Source organism: Tenrec ecaudatus, chromosome 15, assembly GCF_050624435.1.
Source record: "Tenrec ecaudatus isolate mTenEca1 chromosome 15, mTenEca1.hap1, whole genome shotgun sequence".
NCBI classification, from domain to species: Eukaryota; Metazoa; Chordata; class Mammalia; order Afrosoricida; family Tenrecidae; genus Tenrec; species Tenrec ecaudatus.
Genome location: NC_134544.1, coordinates 6,568,411 through 6,576,518, shown reverse-complemented (window position 1 = coordinate 6,576,518; position 8,108 = coordinate 6,568,411). Strand labels below are relative to the sequence as shown.

Below are 8,108 nucleotides of genomic sequence, written 5' to 3'. Positions count from 1 at the left end.
TTCTTTCTGTGCATTTCATCTGAATTAGTCCATGTGTACAATAACCATGTGTGTGGGTGGAAAAAGTCATTTGTGTTGAAGAATTCATTGGTCTTGCAAGATTCTATTAGGCAATCTCCAACTTTGTTTTTAGCAATAAGAACATATTTCCAAGTATTTCTGCTACTTTCTCATTTCCAACTTTTGCATTCCAATCACCATTATTTATAAAACATCTTGATGGCATGTTTGATCAAATTCTACATTGGTAGAATTCTTCAATCCCTTTGCAACTAGTTTTACTCTCTGTTGAATCAAATTGAAAATAGTTGTATTGACTAGATTACATTGCATGGAGATAGATATTATTCTATCACAGACATAAGTGTATTTCAAGATTGATCTTGAAATTCCCCTTTTGAAAATGAATGAACATCGTTCCTCTTGAACCTGTCCTTTACCAGCATAGAAGACTATATAAACTTTCGTTCAAAATGGCCAATACTAGTCCACTTCAGCTCACTAACTTCTATTTTATCAATTTTTAATGTTCCATCTCATTTTTTAAAAACTACCAAATCTCCTACATCGATATTTAGCATATTCCCAGTGATAATTAGTAATGGAAGTTTGCAGAGGAGCCTTCTTATTTTGTGCCATCCTCCTCAGCAAACGGAGGCTCAGAAGGCTTTGCTGCGACAAGGCTGGTTCCGTCCATGTTCCTCTCATCTATGGTGAGAAAGTCACACTGCCTTAGTTATGTTTAGTGCCCTCCAACCTGAGTGGTTCGCCTGCTGGTTTTACCTTTGAAAATGTTCTGCCTCCGTTCATGAAATTTTCAATATGGATGCTGTGAAATGCACACAGTGGAAAGACCAGAACAGAAAGCTACATGTTTATAAACCATACTGATCCCAACGATAGTCTACTCAAAGAAGGTCCAGAAACAGCCAGGAAAAAGGGGACTTCCTTTTCTTGTGTGGCAATGAGTCTTAAAAGGCTGTATTATTTTTATTATCAATGTGTTTATTCTGAAACATAAAGATAAACATAAAGACAACCCTCATTAGGACATTTATTTTAAGCTCTTCTTATTTGTTAATGCATATCTGAAAAGAAAGACTTCAGGTTTATCTCCTGTAGAAACTGATAGATAATAATTTTGACTGGAGCTCTGAATGTGCATTGGGTTTTTGTGACTTTTATTCTCCATAGAAGAACATCAAGCACACTGCATCACCCAGGGAGAGAGATGAAAAGCTGTTCATCCTGTTCTATCTTATTATGGATTGGGAAATGAGCCACACTAGTCAGTGATATACCTGGCAAATGATTCCCTAGGCTCCCAGGCAGGCACAAAGCAGACACCACTTCCTTTTCCAGGAACACCATTGTGGCCATGCTGTTCTTGGTCTTGCGCCCTTTCTCCTTGGCCCCTATCAAGACCAGAGTGATTCTTCAAGTCTCTTCTCTATTGATCAAGGACTCAGCTTAGCTCATTTTTGCAAATATGCCTCATCTTTTTCCATCAATAATTCATCCACCCAACTTCTAAAATGTGATTTCCAAAGAAGAACTACTGGCCAGAGAAAAGTAATATATGAGAGTGTTGACTTTATTAAATTTCTATGGCAATCTAGGCAAATCAATACGTGTGTATGTGCACTCATATTTTTCATTGGGTAAATAAATGAATTTGTCAAGGATACAACTCAAGGGTTGACAATCAATACCCATGGAAGCAGCAGTGAAGTCTGGCCTAAACCTTGCATAACAATGATAATTAAACATTTTTAAAAGCCCAAACTTTCACTTGTCACTATGTGCACTGCAGCCCTGGTATGTTCATACCCTTATTGGAAAGTAGGCTGGAGATGCTGCCACAGCAGTACTGGTGACACTGGTGGATGAGAGAACCCTGACCAGCCATTAGCCACAGTTTCGGCTGTCTGTGGGCCAATGAATCCCCTGTTTCTTAACACAAGTTCTTTCCTGAATTGGAAATTTTACTTTCACATTGCTATTCATTAAAGAAAAGCAAAAGGAGAGCATTTGAAAATATTTATTATTCTAATATCTCTCAAGGTTTTAGGGAGAAAACTAGGCTGCCACTGAACTATGAAATATTTAAAGAAATAAAGGAATTGAGAAGGACAGGAGGGAAAAGAAGAGGTGACTAAAACTTGAGATGCAAGCGATGGCCAGACAGGAGTGAACTGGCCAAATGTGTGACTTGGGAGTCACCCTTTCAGTGAAACATCCATACATGGATTTTTTTTTACGCTGCTTCAATTGTAGTTGACTTGTTGAGGAAGATTTGTTTGCAATGTTAATTTCCCTTCCTGCTCAAGAGAAATGAAATGTTTCTGCCAAGCCAATGCCTCAGTAAACCAAGACTTGTGATTCTAAAATCAACAGCATTTTTAAAATGAGGATCATTATTTTGTTATCACATGAAATATGCTGTATGGGGCCCTATGTCACATTGTTCTTTGTCAAAAAGAACTCACCTCTGCTCCAGCTGTCTGTCCCTTAGAGCCATTTGCTCCTGAAATACCCTTGTGGAAATTCTTTAATCTCAGCTCTCCTGTGGATAATTGACGAGCACAGTTTAAAATCCATTGGAAAAATATTTTGACTCTTCATCAAGTATTCCAATAAAAGAAGATTATGTCTTGTCCTTGTGAGCTCAATTATTAATTGATCAGTCACTACACTCTGAAATAACTGATGGGTTAGGATTTTCCAGTGCCTCTGAGGAAATTAAATGCAAATCTATGCCAGTCATCTGTTCACAAAGACTCCTTTAAGGAATCCACTGGAATACAAATGGAGTGCCCCCGGGCACATTTGGTCCACTGTAACATGCGCACTTTTATTTTATTTCCCCCCAATAAGCCCTTTATTTAAGGTGCCTATTTGATTTTTGTCTGATTCCACTCCCTTAAAAAGGAAATCTGGTTCAAAGGTAATATATCAAAGTGTTTAACATTGAGACAAATTAGAGTTCCGTCTTTCCTCTTTTATACAAGTTTCTAGTGGATGTAGGCTTTGAGAGGCCTGAGGCCACAATGAGCACTGGAATCTCAAGTATTTTAAACTTTAGTGGGAAAGGGATCCTTATAAGATCTCTCTCTCTCTCTTCTCTTTCCTCTCCTTGCCTCCCTTCCTCCCTATCCCCCAACTTCTTTATTTTCTTTAATATAACATTCCACATTTAAAGTCATATACATTCCCTGAAAATATTAAGAGAAAGGAAACAGTTCTTAAGTTGTATTCCCATCCAGCCAGTGATGTTACTGATATACTGTCTTTTCAGTCAATATTTTGGCAGCAAACTTGGACACATCAAAACCTTTATTGAAATATAACATCACACAGGAAGACATCTACTCACTAACTTTTTTAATGCTTGTTGTGTTTCAATTGTAAGTTTATACACCAAATTAGTTTCCCAATCATGAATTCATGCACAAATAATTCTGTGACATTTGAAAATATCCCCCCCCCTTACTCACCAAAAATTAACTCTGCATTTCCACCCTGAGCTTCCCATTTCCTACCCCTGTGTTGCCCTGTGTTCACTGCTGTGCAGGACCTGTGGCTCTCTTTTGGTCTCCTCTATTTGATTGATCAAAGGTGTACATTTCTCCTAATGGTCAGGACGAGTGTGTTATTTGGCGGAACAGGGGCTTCACAGTTACAATGATCTTGATTGGTACCTTAGTCTTGGGTTCTTGCATTCCCTATCTGCCCAGGATTTTTCATCTATTTTTATGGATGTAGTTTTGTTAGACATGTTTCTCCCATTCTTACTGTGGTCTTGTGTTGGCTTCCTAGGCACAGCAGCACACCATAGTAGCTGGGCACCATCTAGTTGTTCTGCTCTCCATCTAGAGAGCCGTGACCTTCCTAATGGTGCAACCCTTTCAGACAGTCCCTCCTGTTCTGGTGACCCCCCAACCATAAAATTATTCTCTTTACTAGTTAATAGCTGTCATTTAGTCACTGTTATGAATCGGATGGCCCCTGAAAAAGTGTTGTTCACCCTCCCAAAGGAGTCACGACCCACAGTTTGAGAACCACTGGTCTAGAGGAAGCTCTGGTTCATTGGGATCATGATGCCTGTGAATTATTTCCTTGAGGTTTCATTTTGTGTGTGTGTGTGTGTGTGTAAATCTGTTCTTGATTTTCATGAAAAGTGGTCTCATACATTATTAGTCCTTTTGTGATTGACTTAACTCACTCAGCATAGTGTTCTCCAGCTTTCTCCATCCATGATAAAAAAATGTTACGTGAACTTACCATTACCCTTTATTGTTGCAGAGTATGCTGCTGCATGCATGCATCATATTTAGTTTTTCCATTTCTTCTGGGATGGACATCTTTTTGGCTATTTTGAATAATACTGAAATGAGTATGATGTACATTTGTCTGTGTCTGAGCTCTTCCTTCCCTAGGACAGACACAAAGAGGGTCCAAACTGGGTGTGGGGAAATGGAAAGATAACATCATGACATTTCCCCCCACACACTTTTTGAAGCCCCAACATATGGAATGAGACTGCTGGATCATAAGCTCTTTCTATTCCAAGGGTTTTGAGGACCCACCATGCTTGTGCCCACCATGCTAGTGTATGAAGGACCCACCCTCTTGGCACCTTTACCAGCATTAGTTATTTTCAGGATTCTGTTTTAGCTTTGTCAATAATGCTTGGGGAAAATGATATCTTATCATTTTGGGTTGCCCCTCTCCTATGACTAATGACTGCCAGCATGTCTTCATGTTTTCATTAGGAACCTGGATGCCTTTGTTGGTCAAGTATCTGGTCATGTTATGTGTCCATTTTTTTGTTGGATTATGTACCTTTGTGCTGTTAAATACTTGGAATTTTCCATAGGTTTAGGTGATTAGACCCTTGTCATATATATCACTAACAAAAATATTACTAAATATCTGAGCCCAATTGAGGAATTTTTAAGCAAAAAACCCCATATTAAACTAATAATATGAGGGAGCTCCCAAATAGTACATAGAAACAATTCATTACTTTTAACTTCATTGTTCAGCTAACTTTTTTTTCCAACTAACTTTTGAAGCCTCTTTTCATCTATTGATTGAAACAGTTTAATATATGATTTATAAATTAGTATGACAATTTACCTACAGCCAAACACTTTCTAAGATGGGATAACCTCTTCAACCAAATCTTACCTTTGCAAATATGCGGGAGAAAAAGTAAGAACCCAACTGATACATTTGTAGCCAGGGAAGATGTTCAACCAGCCTTGTATTGATGGGCAACTAAAAACAATGACTGGTTTAACTGAAACATTCCCCTTTGATCATTTGGAATATGTCTTCCGGTACTTTTCCTAAGATCAAAATGCCCAACTCCAATTTCTCACTAGTTTATCTAGACCATGGTCAAAAGCTAAAAGTTGCTTTTAGAAACCAGGTTCAAGCTTCGAAAGATGCCCTTGGGTATGTTACTCCAACTTCCACAAGAGCCAGAGTAATGCATTCTAAGATAATTGAAGCGGTTTTCGAACAGTAAGAAAGGTTACAGTACACCTTTATGAGTAGTGTGGTTTAGCACACAACAGAAAGTAAATTGGGATACTTCTACTCAGATATCCAAATACCTGAGCATGAGAAGACTTGAGATAGGAAGAATCATTTCATCATGTTAACACTGTGTCTTACAATTTCCCATTATAACTACAAACAGGGCTTGCTATCAGTAACCCACTGCTGGCCAAATCATTATCGAGACCTAGACTGAGAGGTGGTACAGAGTCTTCACTCAAAGTCTGGGGTCAGGATTAGAGTGTTTGGGTCCTGCTTCAATCACTGCTATTATTAGTTGGGTGAACCCGAGTCATTATTGGACCTTTCTGTGACTCAGTGCTCTCAATTAAAAATGGAGGAAATGCCTTCAAGGTATTGTTATAGAGTTAATGAATTACAATACAGTGTGCTTAGAATTACCTTGGATTCAACTTAGACGTCTCCCACAACTGTCGGGCATTATTAGGGATGCAATGAATCATAATAATCTAATGGCATGGCATCAGCGAGCCATGCCAAGATCTATCATTCTCTATTCCCTTAACTGGAATTGTTTGTCTTCCTAGTAGTTCACTCCACACATTGCATCTTTGTTTACTCTTTTAAATATCAGATGATGTCAGTACAGGACAAGCTGTTTGAGGATAGTTTCTTATTCCCTCTTCTTTTCCTCAGCACTTGGGAAAAACCGACCAATCGATGAATCAACCAACCAACTAACCAAGCAACCAAGCAACCAAACAACCCCCTCTATTACATAGAACTGCTTTGTATGGTTTCTGCAGCTGCAACCAATTACCACTATCTTTCCAGGCGCCTTTGGGTGGGTTTAAATGACCAACGTTGTGCTTAGTAGTTCATTGCTTAACCTGGGTCATCAGTCCAAACAGAGGGCAACAGTTAGATCCGTGTTAAATTAGATGAGTGATCCAGCACAACCGAATGGTATATGAGTCATACTGGTGGACTACAGGACACTTTAGACTGGACTCATCGTCCTCATGGTAGGAAGAACTCAGGAAGACCACAGTTTATGAGTGCTGAACAATCTATACAATTGATAAGCATCTCGCTGTCCTTGAGTGAATACCAATTAATCCCAAACAGCCTTTGCTTTCTTTATGTTTTCTCTGTCTTCTCCGAGTGACTGCTGTGACTTCCATTTAGTGTAAGGAGAAAAAATTTCCCGTACAAATTTGGAGACTATATCTAAACTATGTATGTGTCATTTGGGCCACAAAGAACAGATTTTCAGTGTTCATGGGCATGATTAGTCCCCTCCACTGCCACTGGCTTACAATTAATTCACTTTCAATTCATATGGAAATTTTCTCCTTTGAATGGAGGGGCACCTTCTTTCTTTTCTTTTCTTTTCTTTTTTTTTGCTGCAAAAGGAAGCTTTATTGTTTCCATTGGGTCCCCAGCTGGGGGGAGGGGCTCCAGGGCGGTGGTGCTGCGGACAGGTTCAGGCAGAGGGGCTAAGGCCGGCCATTGGGAGAAAAAGGGCCCCTGGCAGGTGGCTTGGCGCTACAGGTTCCTAGTCGTCTTTGAGAGTGAGCCTCTCGAAGAGATACTCGCCCAGCCCGGCCTGGGGGCTGGCCACCCTGCGGAGGTTGGTCAGGTGGTCGCCCATCTTCTTGAGGAGTTTCACCTCCTTGTCCAGGAAGTGGTTCTCCAGAAAGTCACAGAGATGAGGGTCGGTGTGAGTGGACCCCCATGGCATGCAGGTCCAGAAGAGCATAGTTGAGTTTTTTCTCCAGGGCTAGGGCAGCTTCCATGGCGTCCAGGGTTCGACCCCACTCATCTTGAGACGGCTTCTACACATCCTGGAAGAGGGCGCGGCCGCCGCGCTGGTTCTGCAGCTTCAAGAGACGCTCGGCCCCCTCGTGCTTCTCCTTCCCCAGCTCGCGGAAGAAGTGCCCCATGCCTTCCAAGGCCACATCGTCGCGGTCGAAAAAGAAGCCCAGAGAGAGGTAGGTGTAAGAGGCCTGCAGGTGCAGGTTGACCAGACGGTTGACGCCGGCCTCCGCGTCGGCGGAATAATTCTGACGGATCTGAGAGCTCATGATGCGTCTGTTTGGAGGTCACCACACGCCAAATCAAAGTGTCCGCTGGTCCCAAGAGGAGGGGCTGGCCGAGAAGATGGTCCCCAAGTTACTTCCGGAAAGAAACCTGTTGCATGGCGGAGGGTTGGCGGCAGGGAGTCCCCGATCTGTTCCGTTCAAACACTGTTGAAGCAAGACACAGATCCTTGGGACCACGGGGCGAGCTTAGCCTGGAGGGGCATTTTCATTAAGATGTAAATACACCAGATAAATTGTGTCCTGTTTAGAATGATGCCACATCAATATTTATTCAAAAATAAAGAAACCAACTAAATCATCTCACAAAATTGTTTAGAACTGAACGTAACAACCAACAAAATCAGCATCCACCATGCCAAACTGTGTTAGGTCACAAGTTCCAGCTCCCCTGTCATTGAGCCTTATTCAGATCCCTTCAACAGGGCAGGGGAGAGATTTTAGGAAGAAAATTCAATATAGATTGCTATCACAATG

The 8,108-nt window shown here is 41.0% G+C and overlaps 1 pseudogene; it reads right to left on the bottom strand.

Annotated features, from left to right (window-relative positions):
* Positions 1-7,087: 7,087 nt before the first annotated feature.
* Positions 7,088-7,656, bottom strand: LOC142427342 (ferritin light chain-like; annotated as a pseudogene).
* Positions 7,657-8,108: the final 452 nt, after the last annotated feature.